The following is a 15,013-nucleotide window of genomic DNA, read 5'->3' as shown; positions in this document are numbered from 1 at the left end:
TGCAAAGAAGCCACTGTTAGAATTAAATGGTGTTGCAGATTCTCCATATACATGTTCCCACAGTGGTCTTGATTTTGTGAGACTCCTTTGTTGTTGGTGATACAAACTAACAAGTCTCAAGACATCCAGACCTCCGTGGGCCCATGTATATGTACTTTCTGCAACACCATTCATTTCTAACAGTGGCTTCTTAGAAAAGGTGCCAGCTTCTTCAATGACAGTGTAAATGTAGTTTTGTGTGCACTGCCTTGTGAGACATATTTCATGCAGGCACATGAGTGTTCTTTTCGCGAAATGGCGAATTGGCACATTCCAAACATGTTGATTGTGTAAAGTATTGTGAGTCCCAAGGTACCAACATTTTTTCGTTTTGTGTTCCAAAGTACTTACAGGTCTCTGAGTGTGGTGACACCTTGAGTATTGAGGTGTGTCAGTTTACGTTGGGTGCACCACTACTGTTTCTTTCAGGGTAAACAAGAGGTGGCATGACTTCATTGTAGTGCTGTGCTCACCGGTTCACAGACACTAGCTTCTCAGTGTATTTCTCATTCAAGTAGTGGCCTGGTGTGGTTTTTTTTTCCTTGTGTCCAAGTGGCATAGTGGGTCTACCAACTGGGCAGTACAGGGCTTACATATGTCTATGTCTATGTCTATGTATTGGCATTTGTAAAGCGCATATATCACCCGAAGGTCTCATAGCGCCAGCAGATACTCAGATGATAGGCAAGAGTCACGCAGAATTAGAAAAGCCATGTTTTCAGGAGTTTGCAAAATTTCTGATGGCTGGGTTCCAGTCTGATGTATAGTGGGAGAGCGTTCCAGCTTTCGGGGGCAATTTTGGAGAAGGATCTATCTCCATTTCTGACAGTTCGTACTTTGGGGACCGTAAGGAGATGCAAGCTGGAGGATCTGAGTGTTCTGGCCGGGCAGTAGTCTGTCAGTTTATTAGCTAGGTAGGCTGGGCCTTTGCCGTTCAGAGATTTATGGACTAAACAGCACATTTTAAACTTAATGCGCTTTCTGATGGGAAGCCAGTGAAGCGACTTCAGACAAGGGGCGGAAGAGGTGCGAGCGGGGAGATCAAGAGCCATCCTGGCTACAGTATTTTGAAGGACCTGGAGTTTGTTCAAGAGATTCTCATTTATGGAGGCGAAAAGAGCATTGCCGTAGTCCAGACTACTAATAATTAGTCCCTGGATTAGAGGCAAACGAGAGGAAAGGGGAATCCACTTGAAGATTTTCTTTAGGTTGCGCATGAGCCCAAAGCTGGTATGAGAGATATTATTGATATGGTCAGCCAAGGTAAGTTTATTGTCGAGCATTATCCCTAAGTTGTGGGCTGCTGCCATGGGAGGAGGGCAAGCACCCAGCGATGCTGGCCACCACTCCTCTGACCAATGCCTATGAGCGTTTCCGAAAAGCAAGATCTCTATTTTGGCCGCATTGAGTAAAAGATAGTTGTTTGACATCCAGTCCTTTACTGCTAGCATGCATTTTTGGAACCTCAGTTTAGTGTTAGTGGGGTTGGGTCCCAGGGTGATAAGGATTTGAGTGTCGTCTGCATAGGACACGGTTTCAAATCCGTAAGCTTTGATTAATCTTGAAAGAGGAGAGACGTAGAGATTAAAAAGCGTGGGGCTCAAAATAGAGCCTTGCGGTACACCTTTATCTACTTCCTGATTAACTGACGAGAATTTGCCAATCTGGACCCTAGAGCTCCGTCCAGTCAGGTAGCTTTTAATCCATGCTAAAGCTGGGCCTTCGACACCAAACTCTGACAGCCGTTCTATCAGAATGCTGTGTGAGATGGTGTCGAAGGCAGCGGATAGGTCGAGTAATATTAAAATGGCTGACTGTTTAGCATCCAGAGCTAACCTGATGTTGTCGACCATTTCAAGTAGGGCTGTTTCGGTGCTATGGAATGCCCTAAATCCTGATTGAGATGGGTCTAATAATTTATTCGACTCAAGATGTTTGGTGAGTTGGGAGTTGATTAGTGATTTCATGACCTTGCCGAACATCGGGAGAAGAGAAATGGGCCTATAATTCAGAGGTTGGGATGGGTCAGCAGAGGGCTTCTTCAGGATGGGTCTGACGATGGCTTCTTTCCAGTGTGAGGGGACCGCTGAGTGAGCAAGTGAGAGATTAAAATTTTTAGTCAAGTGAGGGATCAAGATAGGCGCAATTTTGGACAGAATTAGAGAAGAAGCTGGGTCAATAGGGGAGCCTGACTTGATTCTATTCATGGTGAGAGTTACTTCATCTTCCGTGAATGAGTGAAATTGATTTAAGATGGTAATGGGAGCGGGAAGGGCAATATTGATGGACAACTCAAGAGATGGAGCAGAAACAGTGAAATTGGTGAATGACTTGTAGATATCGTTTATTTTATTGTAAAAAGAAGACGAGAGGGTGTCAACCCATTCACGGGACGCATTTGTAACGGGCTGGCAAGCCGAGGGGTTGGAGAACTCTTTAACTATTTTGTAGAGTTCTCTGTGTGAATTAGCAGCCCGGTCTATCCTATTCCCCAGGTAGACTTTTTTGGCTAGAGCTATGTCGTTCATATATTGGTGGTGAAATTTTTTGTAGTGAGACCTGTCATTAGGGTCTTTAGTGTGATGCCATTTGAGTTCGTAGGCTCTTACAGCCAGTTTCATAGTCTTAAGTTCCACGGTAAACCACGGGGACAGTTTGTTGGGACATCTATTTAGTTTACTGGGAGCAATAGTGTCGAGGTTGGTAGTGATAGCTTGATCTAAGTTGATTGCTGCCAGGTTAGGATCATTGAACGATTCGATGGGTGAGGGGGAAAAGTGAGAGGAAAATGCTTCAGGACTAATCTTATTCCATGGTCTACTCATGTTGGGATCTTTCGTGAATTGCAATGGAGGTGAATTTAGTTGAATATGAAAATTGATCTTGAAATGGTCGGACCAGAGAACAGGTACAGAACAGTCAATAGTTATTTTATTGGAATTTGTGAATAAGAGATCCAGGGTATGACCAGCAGAATGGGTGGGGCCGGTCACTAGCTGGTCAAGACCTAACGCGCTCATACTGGTGATAAGTTCGGCGGTGTGTGGGTCTAGTGCAAGTTCAATATGATGGTTAAAGTCGCCTAATAGGAAGAAATTTGTCGAGGAAAGAGCATGCGAGGCAATAGTTTCAGTAAGTTTATTTACAAAGTTGGTTTTGGTTCCTGGAGGTCTATATAAGAGGGCTCCTTTCCAAGATTCTTTGTTCCCCAGTGTTACTGTGAAAGTACAGATTTCACCCCAGTCTTCAAGAAGAGAGTTAACAAGATGGAGCTTGATGTTAGCTCTGTACACAATGGCAATTCCTCCACCTCTTTTATCTGTCCTGTCCAGTCTTATAATTTTATAATCCTAGGGAAGGGCGATTGCGATATCTGGTAATGAGGATTCCGATAGCCAAGTTTCAGTGATAAAGAAAAGGTCGGGCTTGTCAGAATCTAAGAGTGACCAGATTTCAAGAGAATGTTTCGGAAGGGATCGAACATTGCAGTATGAGCAGGTAAGGTGCCCAGGTGAGGTGGGTAGGGGTTTGCAGTTAGTGGATGAACTAGGAGGGTGTCTTCTCAGAGACGATGATCCAATCGGTACGTGGTTCCTGGTGTGGGGGGAGGTGTTATCCGGTATGCCAGTGGCTAAGTTGCTGGTGTTCATGGCAAGAAGCTCCTGGCGGGAATATTTGATAAGAGCCATGAGGGAAGAGTATGTGGGGGGTACAAATTCAAACGGGCAGTGGTCCTGGCGTCTGGCGGCGGTCAGGTGCGGACGGGCGCAGACGGGCTTGCCTTTGGCGCGCCCGCTGCGCGCGTCCGCTCTGCGCACTCGAATTTAAGTGGGCGGGACTGCACCAGCATGGAGCGCTAACCTTCCTCTCTCACAGGAAGTGAGGATATGCGATCTCCGTGTCTACCCCTCCGCTCAATCGGCACAAGCCGTGACAGACCAGGGGGACACCAATAAGGATGGGTGAGGCAGAAGGCAATACAGCAGTGATATTTAAAAACACGTTATACAAATTTTTAAATAAACACGCAATGTCCAATTCTGCTTAGACCACCTACATCAGCTTAGAGGTCTATGAGGGAGCAATCTGCTGCGCGCGTCCGCTCTGCGCACTCGAATTTAAGTGGGGAGTGGGCGGGACAGCACCAGCGTGGAGCGCTGACCTTCCTCTCTCACAGGAAGTGAGGATATGCGATCTCCGTGTCTACCCCTCCGCTCAATCGGCACAAGCCGTGACGGACCAGGGGGACACCAATAAGGATGGGTGAGGCAGAAGGCAATACAGCAGTTATATTTAAAAACACGTTATACAAATTTTAAAATAAACACGCAATGTCCAATTCTGCTTAGACCACCTACATGAGCTTAGAGGTCTATGAGGGAGCAATCTGCTGCGCGCGTCCGCTCTGCGCAGTCGAATTTAAGTGGGGAGTGGGCGGGACTGCACCAGCGTGGAGCGCTAACCTTCCTCTCTCACAGGAAGTGAGGATATGCGATCTCCGTGTCTACCCCTCCGCTCAATCGGCACAAGCCGTGACAGACCAGGGGGACACCAATAAGGATGGGTGAGGCAGAAGGCAATACAGCAGTGATATTTAAAAACACGTTATACAAATTTTAAAATAAACACGCAATGTCCAATTTTGCTTAGACCACCTACATGAGCTTAGAGGTCTATGAGGGAGCAATCTGCTGCGCGCGTCCGCTCTGCGCACTCGAATTTAAGTGGGGAGTGGGCGGGACTGCACCAGCGTGGAGCACTAACCTTCCTCTCTCACAGGAAGTGAGGATATGCGATCTCCGTGTCTACCCCTCCGCTCAATCGGCACAAGCCGTGACGGACCAGGGGGACACCAATAAGGATGGGTGAGGCAGAAGGCAATACAGCAGTGATATTTAAAAACACGTTATACAAATTTTAAAATAAACACGCAATGTCCAATTCTGCTTAGACCACCTACATGAGCTTAGAGGTCTATGAGGGAGCAATCTGCTGCGCGCGTCCGCTCTGCGCACTCAAATTTAAGTGGGAAGTGGGCGGGACTGCACAAGCGTGGAGCGCTGACCTTCCTCTCTCACAGGAAGTGAGGATATGCGATCTCCGTGTCTACCCCTCCGCTCAATCGGCACAAGCCGTGACGGACCAGGGGAACACCAATAAGGATGGGTGAGGCAGAAGGCAATACAGCAGTGATATTTAAAAACACGTTATACAAATTTTAAAATAAACACGCAATGTCCAATTCTGCTTAGACCACCTACATGAGCTTAGAGGTCTATGAGGGAGCAATCTGCTGCGCGCGTCCGCTCTGCGCACTCGAATTTAAGTGGGGAGTGGGCGGGACTGCACCAGCGTGGAGCGCTAACCTTCCTCTCTCACAGGAAGTGAGGATATGCGATCTCCGTGTCTACCCCTCCGCTCAATCGGCACAAGCCGTGACGGACCAGAGGGACACCAATAAGGATGGGTGAGGCAGAAGGCAATACAGCAGTGATATTTAAAAACACGTTATACAAATTTTAAAATAAACACGCAATGTCCAATTCTGCTTAGACCACCTACATGAGCTTAGAGGTCTATGAGGGAGCAATCTGCTGCGCGCGTCCGCTCTGCGCACTCGAATTTAAGTGGGGAGTGGGCGGGACTGCACCAGCGTGGAGAGCTAACCTTCCTCTCTCACAGGAAGTGAGGATATGCGATCTCCGTGTCTACCCCTCTGCTCAATCGGCACAAGCCGTGACGGACCAGGGGGACACTAATAAGGATGGGTGAGGCAGAAGGCAATACAGCAGTGATATTTAAAAACACGTTATACAAATTTTAAAATAAACACGCAATGTCCAATTCTGCTTAGACCACCTACATGAGCTTAGAGGTCTATGAGGGAGCAATCTGCTGCGCGCGTCCGCTCTGCGCACTCGAATTTAAGTGGGGAGTGGGCGGGACTGCACCAGCGTGGAGCGCTAACCTTCCTCTCTCCCAGGAAGTGAGGATATGCGATCTCCGTGTCTACCCCTCCGCTCAATCGGCACAAGCCGTGACGGACCAGGGGGACACCAATAAGGATGGGTGAGGCAGAAGGCAATACAGCAGTGATATTTAAAAACACGTTATACAAATTTTAAAATAAACACGCAATGTCCAATTCTGCTTAGACCACCTACATGAGCTTAGAGGTCTATGAGGGAGCAATCTGCTGCGCGCGTCCGCTCTGCGCACTCGAATTTAAGTGGGGAGTGGGCGGGACTGCACCAGTGTGGAGCGCTAACCTTCCTCTCTCACAGGAAGTGAGGATATGCGATCTCCGTGTCTACCCCTCCGCTCAATCGGCACAAGCCGTGACGGACCTGGGGGACACCAATAAGGATGGGTGAGGCAGAAGGCAATACAGCAGTGATATTTAAAAACACGTTATACAAATTTTAAAATAAACACGCAATGTCCAATTCTGCTTAGACCACCTACATGAGCTTAGAGGTCTATGAGGGAGCAATCTGCTGCGCGCGTCCGCTCTGCGCACTCGAATTTAAGTGGGGAGAGGGCGGGACTGCACCAGCGTGAAGCGCTAACCTTCCTCTCTCACAGGAAGTGAGGATATGCGATCTTCGTGTCTACCCCTCCGCTCAATCGGCACAAGCCGTGACGGACCAGGGGGACGCCAATAAGGATGGGTGAGGCAGAAGGCAATACAGCAGTGATATTTAAAAACACGTTATACAAATTTTAAAATAAACACGCAATGTCCAATTCTGCTTAGACCACCTACATGAGCTTAGAGGTCTATGAGGGAGCAATATGTGCGGAGTAATCTAGCTGTTACTCATGATGCATTGCCTGATATGCACTGTGACCAATTGTTTTTGTGCTCATGTGTCAGATGTATACAGGTGACTGATGCATTTCGGTTTCTTCTTCTTGCCCACAGCATCATCATCTGCAACGGTGGGAGACACCTGCACGGACCTGGAGGAGGGACCCAGCGACAGTGCCACCAGTGCTGTAGAGTCAGGAGGAGCCAGTGGCACGGAGGGCGAGGGGAGTCAGTCAGAGGACCTGCCTGGACACGATATCAGCTACGACACCGACGGGTCCGACGCTGACCTCCGGGGGGAGGCGGAGGCTGCAACACCACCTGGCAGCATCCCCACATCTGTCCCCGCCTCCTCCGTTACCATCTCCGCCCTCCCAGTTGCCCCAATCCCTTCTGTCCGTGCAGAGGCCCACCATGTCTCCTTCGGCCCAGGCACCGCACTCCCTGCCCCTGTCTCCCCTGCTGCCCTCAGTGAAGAGTCTGTGGACATACTGCGGCAGTTGCAGGTTGGGCAGGCATCGGTGCTGAATGTCCTCCATGGACACACTAAACTGCTCACACAGATGGTGTCGTTCATGGAGGGCATGTCAGCAACAATGTCTGACCAACGCAGGATTCTGCGGTCCATGGACTCTTCCCTGACGGCAGCAGTTAGTCTCCTGCAGCGCTCCGTCCCCCCCCACCCCAGACCCATCCACACTTCCCTCTCCCATGCCTGTCCAAGGCACACACAGACAGTCATGGGCACGCACCCCACCAGACACAGCCAGCACACCCCCAAGTAAGGCAAAGCGCATACCTCCTGGCATGCATACTCAGGGGGATGTAGGCACACCCACAGGGTCTGGGGACAGACGACATACACGCAGCCACAGTCGCAGTCCGCAGTCCTAACAACCCTGTTCCTCCAAAACTACTCCCCTTGGCTCCGCTGCCAAACTCTCACCCAAGAATATCTTTATGGGTGAGCTGGACCTCGCCCCCACTGAGCGACCAACCCACAAGCGGGTGAGGAAGTCCCCGGGCACGGGAGTTGAGTCCCCCACCAGGTCGACCCCCTCCCCCAAGAGTGCTGCACCCCATCCCTCACCCACCACACCCTCTGTTGACCCTGGGGAATCCTCAGGTGCAGGGGTTCGGATGGAGGCACTGGCAGCGGTGTGCAGCGCCAAGCTCACCTCCACATTCGGTGCTGCCCCACCCCCTGTGGTGGAGACATACCCCCCTGCACCCGCAACACCTACCCTTTCCCTCCTGTCCCTGCAGTGCCTGGTACTGCCACAGATTATGCCCCCCCCGGTTGACAAACCTTGAGGTTCCTTTGTGCAGGCAAGCTAGGGGTATACGCGGTCCCCTACGTCCCCCCTTGAACTTGAAATATGGACTGGCCATTGGCCTCTGTACATAGTCTATTTTTCGTTGTTGTTTTTTAGTGCTGAATAAAGCCTTTATTTTTACTTTCAACACTATTGCATTTCAGGTACTTGATGTTGGTGCTGAGGCTCCTGGAGTTGATGTTCTGGTAATGTGTTAGGGTTCAGAGAAATGTTTTTGTATGACGGTCATGAAGTGGACCATGGTACCTGTGTGCCATCACAATATCTCTGCAAAGAATCATAGGTAGTGTGTGTTAATTTTGTTTAGAGACATTGTCCCCAGGAGTGTTCCTTCCTCTGTGGCACCTGACATCGTCCCTGCAAACAGTTGCACAATTGTTGTGCTGACCTGTATCAACATTTCCTTTGTTGGTGACGGATCCCTTCAACAATGGCCATGCCTGCTCACAGATGTCTCCTGCTGAATCGTCTGTGCCATCCTTGCTAGTCACTGTACTTGTGTTTTGAGTATGTCGACATGCCTTCATGGACAAATTCCCCCTTTTCATCACTATGCATGTGTGTAAACACGGCCTACCACACAAATGGTACTTGTTATGCAGGGTATTTGGGCACTTGACTGACAATTGTGGGCATTGTATCTAGGGGACTTCCACCCTATTCCTTCCATGAGAGACAACATCTTGGTGGCTGGACCAGCACCTGGACATTCCTATCAGTCCTGGGATGTGCGTGACAGTGTGTGTTCCCTTTGGCTATCTTAGTTTTGTAGGTAGTTACATGACTATACAGTCTTGTGGCATGATATCAGGGTGTGTATTGTGCTGCATCCGCCATGGGTCGGTATGCATGTGTTATATGTCTTCACACCCACATGTGGTGTGTCATGCAGTGTGTGAAATACATCCATCCTCCTGGGAGTGGGACACTGCTGTCAGTGATGTGTTGTTATAGCACTATCATCATAGTCCAAAGTTAGGGATGCGTCCATACCACCATGTAGGTGTGGTCATCTGATAATGATGTACACCCCCATATCTCTGTCCACTGCTGGGAGTCGTCTGCCCACCCCCATGTCTCTGTCCACTGCTGGGAGTCTTGTGCACCCACCCCCATATGTCTGGACACTGCTGGTATTCATCTGCACCCACCCCCATGTCTCTGTCCACTGCTGGGAGTCCTCTGCACCCACCCCCATGTCTCTGTCCACTGCTGGTATTAATCTGCACCCACCCCTATATGTGTGGCCACTGCTGGGAATCCTCGGCACCCACCCACCCACCCCCTTGGAGCAGTACACTGCTGGCCTCGACCGACACACACACCAATATGAAGGTAACATGCAGGGCCAGTCCGTAACCCCACATTCCTGGCATGTGTACGCCTCGTATCCCAAATGTACTGGTACCGTAGGGATACGTGTGAAACGCTCCGTACCCACGCATTCATTGCGTGTGTACGGTCCGTATCACTGTTCTACTGGTGCCGTAGGGGTAGTGTGGAATGCACCGTACCCACGCATTCCTTGCGTGTGTACGGTCCGTATGACTGTTCTACTGGTGCCGTAGGGGTACGTGTGAAACGCACCGTACCCACGCATTCATTGCGTGTGTATGGTCCATATGACTGTTCTACTGGTGCCGCAGGGGTACGTGTGGAACGCACCATACCCACGCATTCATTGCGTGTGTACGGTCTGTATGACTGTTCTACTGGTGCCGTAGGGGTACGTGTGGAACGCACCGTACCCACGCATTCATTGCGTGTGTACGGTCCGTATGACTGTTCTACAGGTGACCTAGGGGTACATGTGGAACGCACCGTACCCACGCATTCATTGCATGTGTAAGGTCTGTATCACTGTTCTACTGGTGCCGTAGGGGTACATGTGGAACGCACCGTACCCACGCATTCATTTCGTGTGTACGGTCCGTATCACTGTTCTACTGGTGCCGTAGGGGAACGTGTGCAATGCACCGTACACGTCCAATTCCGTTGTTGTGGTACGCAGGGGTTGCTGGCAACGCCCCCCCAAGTGACCAGACCCTGGTGGTAATGTATGGGCTCCATATTATAGGTTTTGCTTTGGGTATGGGGTATGTTTCCTGCCCCTCACCCCCTCTGACCCCTGGGTGTTGTTCTCACCTTCTGCGGCATGTGCGTCGGGTCCGGTGCACCAGGTCGTAGGCTAGGAGGACCGGGATGACACGTACGATGGGGTTCATGGCGTGTACGTCGCATACCGGGGCTCCGTTGCGTAGCGGTTCGCGTCGGACTCTGCTTTTCCGGCTGTGTTTGGCTCCTGTAAAAAAAGAGCCGTACGGAGTGACGTAGGGTCGAATCGTACTTGCTGGGCCGGAAACCGCTGCTTGAACGCGTCCGGACGTCACGTACAAGCTGTTCCGGATCAGAATCGTTGTTTTTTTTTACCCGTACGGTCTTTTGTACGAAACGTATGGAAATAGGCTTTCTGTATGAATCGTACTTCCTAGGTTGTACGGACAGTTTACCGGGTACGAGTCGTACGGAGAAAACGCTCCGTACAACGATTCGTACAGCCTTTTCCCGGGATTGGAATAGGCCCCATAGTCCTGGTAAACTGTGCCAACACTGGTTAGCATATTCCAGCCTTATGGCTGTGAAGGAGCATTTGCCCATAATTACCGGAAATATGGATTTTTCTGATTTCCTCTTGGGACTATGCCCACTAAAACTAAACAATACGTACCAACAGGTATGTATGAAATTTTATTAAAAAAATGGAGCAAATTCACAGAAAGAGAAGCTGCTGAAAAAAGTTGACAGATAGATAAGGAAAATATGCGAGCAATTTTTAGGATTATCGACAATGGCATGCACACACTCTCCAAAAGAGTGTATTCATTAAATAACTTCTTGTCCTCAGTGTAGGGTCCTTCCCAGCCTGGGTACCCGCCAATGACTATGCAACACAAGAAGCTTAATATTACACGTTTTTATTTGTTTATGTGTGATTGCAAACTCAACATTATAACACAAGCTTTCATTGCACTCTGCTCTGACACCTACATCACAGCTCTACGAAGTCAGTTACTAGCCAAAAGGTTTCTGTCATAAAACTTGTAAGACACTACATCTAGTACTAGAGCTCCTTAAAGGAGCCTTAGGTATTTCACAACATTGCCAAGCTCAGTTAAGCCATAATGTAATTTCACTGAGCTTTACAGACACTTCGATCAGGTTACTTGCCCTGGCAACTTCTAAATGAAACAGTCATTTTTGAGTCCTACAACTTAACTTTAACACAGAAGACAATTTCTAAGAAAGAATTCACCTTCACCTTGTTAAGCATTGAGCAAATGGAAGGAAACCCCATTCTCTGCTATTGAAAATCCACCTGTTGCAAGACTAACACATGGAGTTGTTTCCCTTCCAATTAGTATATTTCATTTTTGTGATTGCCAGAAATATAAAACACTTGGCTGGTATGAAAAAATGCACAATTCACATTTATTTAATTCAAGGAATTTTCCTTTCTCCTGTAGCGTCCTCCCTAGCCCAGGAGCAGGTAACAGACCATGCCACCCAAGAAACTCTGATTTACATGTCTGTTTTCTTCAGCATGCAATAGTTAACTAAACACACTGCGTCACAAACCTTATTAACTACAACCAGTCAAATCCACCAAATTACATAATACTTGTAAGGAGTCTGCTGAGGGCCACAAGAGGCCCCATACACATAAACACAGGACACAACATCTCCAGCTTTGTTAAATTAAAAATAATATATACATATACCCATTATAACCTCTCGATGAGTCATCAAGGTGCTCACACCAGTCTTCCAGATCTAGTTGTACCAGACAGAGGAGGAGTGCCTTCACCTGGCATCTCGGGAGAAGAGTTGGATGCTTGACTTGGGCTGGACTTGCCTCACTCCTTAAGTCTAGAGCTGACGAACATTGAGGCAAAAGCTTAAAGTGTGATGAGTCTCTGATTATGGATTTTCCTGGGCTTTGGCGGTTACCATATGTCCTTGACTCACCACAATTCTTAGCGGTTCAGCATCAAACAGAGAATCAGTCTTGCGTGCCCACTTTTGCTTGGAAAGAACTCGATCTCCTTTCTCAAAGACCGTGTCTCAAACGTATCAGCGCTTATCGGTGTATGCCTTCATTTTACATTTGCGAGAGGTGTCAGTGACACGAATCTCATCAGGTCTATTGGCTGACTGGTGGTCCATTGTGGTATCTTCGTTCCAAGAGCTATCGCAAACAGCACGGGGACAGGACTCCTCCTGATGTGGAATGAGGAGTGGAATGGTAGGCACAGAGAGTTGGGTGTAAAGCAGACTTGAGGTTGATGCCTTCCAGTGCTGCATATTGTACCACCCCTTTCAAATACTCATAAATCATTCAACAACGCCATTTGCCTGTGGCCAGCTAGATGTACTGTTCTGATGTTTGATGTTCAGATGATTAAGAAAGTCTTTGAACTCTCTGCTATTGAAGGGTGAACCATTGTCAGATTTGAGAATGGAAGCAACACCCCATGTTGTAAAAATGTCACCTAGCTTCTCGATAACGCTGTCATGTGTGGTTGATGATAAGTCTTCCACTTGAGGAAAACGCGAATACTCTTTGATAACTACCATGAGATAATGTCCATTATTGAGGGGTCAGAAGAAATCAACTGTAAATCAACTGAGTCATTTTGGGAGACAGACAATTGCACAGATGACAAGCTTTAAGCTCCGTTTGAACTCGTTCATTGGGACGCTGGAACCACACTCGATCCCTGAGGGCTCTTTTAGTTATAGCAATGCCACAATGTCCTTCATGTGCCAGTTCAATAACTTGTTGCCTCAGACTTTCAGAAATGAGTATTCTTGCCCCTGTTAGTATGACACCATCATGTGTAACAGAAAGTTCTTCCCGAACATGCTTGAGCTTCTGGTACTCAACATCATCTGTCAGAGGTCGAGTATGTTTCCTTCATGATTGTGTTGTAATAGTTTCCTTGAGCTTAAGCATGTCTTTGTCATTATTTGTAGCTGTCATAATCTGTTCAATAGAAAGAGCTGCAGGCCCACTTGACTTTACTATGAAATTGATGTAGGCTTGAGCCGCTTTGGACATTGTACTATGATGCTGTAGTGGCACTCATTAAAAGTAGTCTGTGGGTTATTGACCCTTCCCCGCTTTGTACACAATAGTGTAATCATACTCCTACAGATCTCACCTTTAGATGCAAGGGGGCATCTTGGCTTTCGGATTTCTGAAGATGGTGAGCAATGCCTGATAATTCGGGCCAACAGTGAAATACTTGGAACATGGAAGTATTCACACGCCCATGCTACAGCTAAGTTTTTCTTTCTCCAGTTGAGAATAAGCACATTCAGTTTGAGATACACTCTGGCTAGCATAGGACACAATGTGTGTCCGAGCATCGGGCAGGCCATTGTGTTGGGCAAGAATCGCACCCAATCCACCAAAGAACTCCACATACGCCAACTGTAGACCACTTCTTGAGGTACACTTAGCACACACGAGCAGTTTGCTTGACCACGGTAAACTCTCAGAGAGAGCAGTCCTGTATCTTTGGGGGCATGTATCCCTTATCTCATCATCAGTTGTAGCATCCTCCCCACCCTGGGAGCAGATAACAGACCATGCCACACACAGAGCCTCACAAATGTTATTAACCACACACAGTCACAGCCACCAGATTACATAATACTTGTAAGGAATCTGCTGATGGCCACTAGAGGCCTCATACAAATAAACACAGGACATGACATCTATTACATTTGCTCAAATGAAGCTGACCCTGTGTTTATCAGTTTGGACACTGAAGAGGTCAGATTTACTCTCCCCACTCCAATCCTAACCACTTTGTGGAATGTGTTGGTCACTGAAGGGCTCAGATTTACTATTTCCATTCCAATCTAAACCAGTTTGGGGTCTATCTTGGACAATGAAGGGGTCAAAACTACTCTTCATCTCACATTTACCCCATTTTGTAGAAGGTGCTGGACTTTGAAGGGGTTACATTAACTATTCCTACTCCAATCTAAAGAATCTTGGGTAAAGTGTTGGACACTGAAGGGGTCAGGTTTATCGTTCCTACTCCAGTCTAAACTACTTTGGGAAATATGTTGGACACTGAAGGGGCCATACTTTCCTATTCCCACTCTAAAGTAAACCCCTTTGGGGAATATGTTCTATTCTCACTACAATTTTAACCACTGCAGGGAAAATGAAGAACATTTACAGGATAACATTTACTATTCCCCCTGCAATCTAAAACATTTTGGAGAAAGAATTGTACATAGAAAGTAAGGGTATGCGGAGCTCACGGAGTTTCACTCCGTGAAATTCCACGGAGTGATCAGAAAACTCAGCAAATTCCGCAGATTTCCACAAGCAAACGGAGTAGTGGTTGGACACCCCGACACCTGAAATCAAAGAGCTGACTGAAGCCTTACAACAGCGCACATTGTCCTTGGAGACCCCCGGTATCTGATCTGATTTGTAGGTAGGTCTCAGGAGCCACAATGTCCAAACACTGTGCCATGGAGCCCTAACACTTCTGAGCCTTTCCGGCCTTGACACAACGTAAGCACATTGACCCTTCCACGCCTAGCACCCATTCACACGCTCCGTGACCACTTCTTAGCTCACCTCACTAAGGGGGTCATTATGATGGCGGAAGGATCAGGCGGTCCTTCCGCCATCACCAAGCTCATTACCCACCGCCAAATTAGGATGGTGGTGGGTATTGCGGTGGATGCAAAGTCCGTCTGCCGCTTTTCCGCCAGAGGCAATCGCACCGATTGCCTGGCA

The sequence above is a fragment of the Triturus cristatus genome, chromosome 3_2 (genome assembly GCF_964204655.1).
Source record: "Triturus cristatus chromosome 3_2, aTriCri1.1, whole genome shotgun sequence".
Classification (NCBI taxonomy): Eukaryota; Metazoa; Chordata; class Amphibia; order Caudata; family Salamandridae; genus Triturus; species Triturus cristatus.
This window is presented reverse-complemented; position numbering follows the sequence as displayed.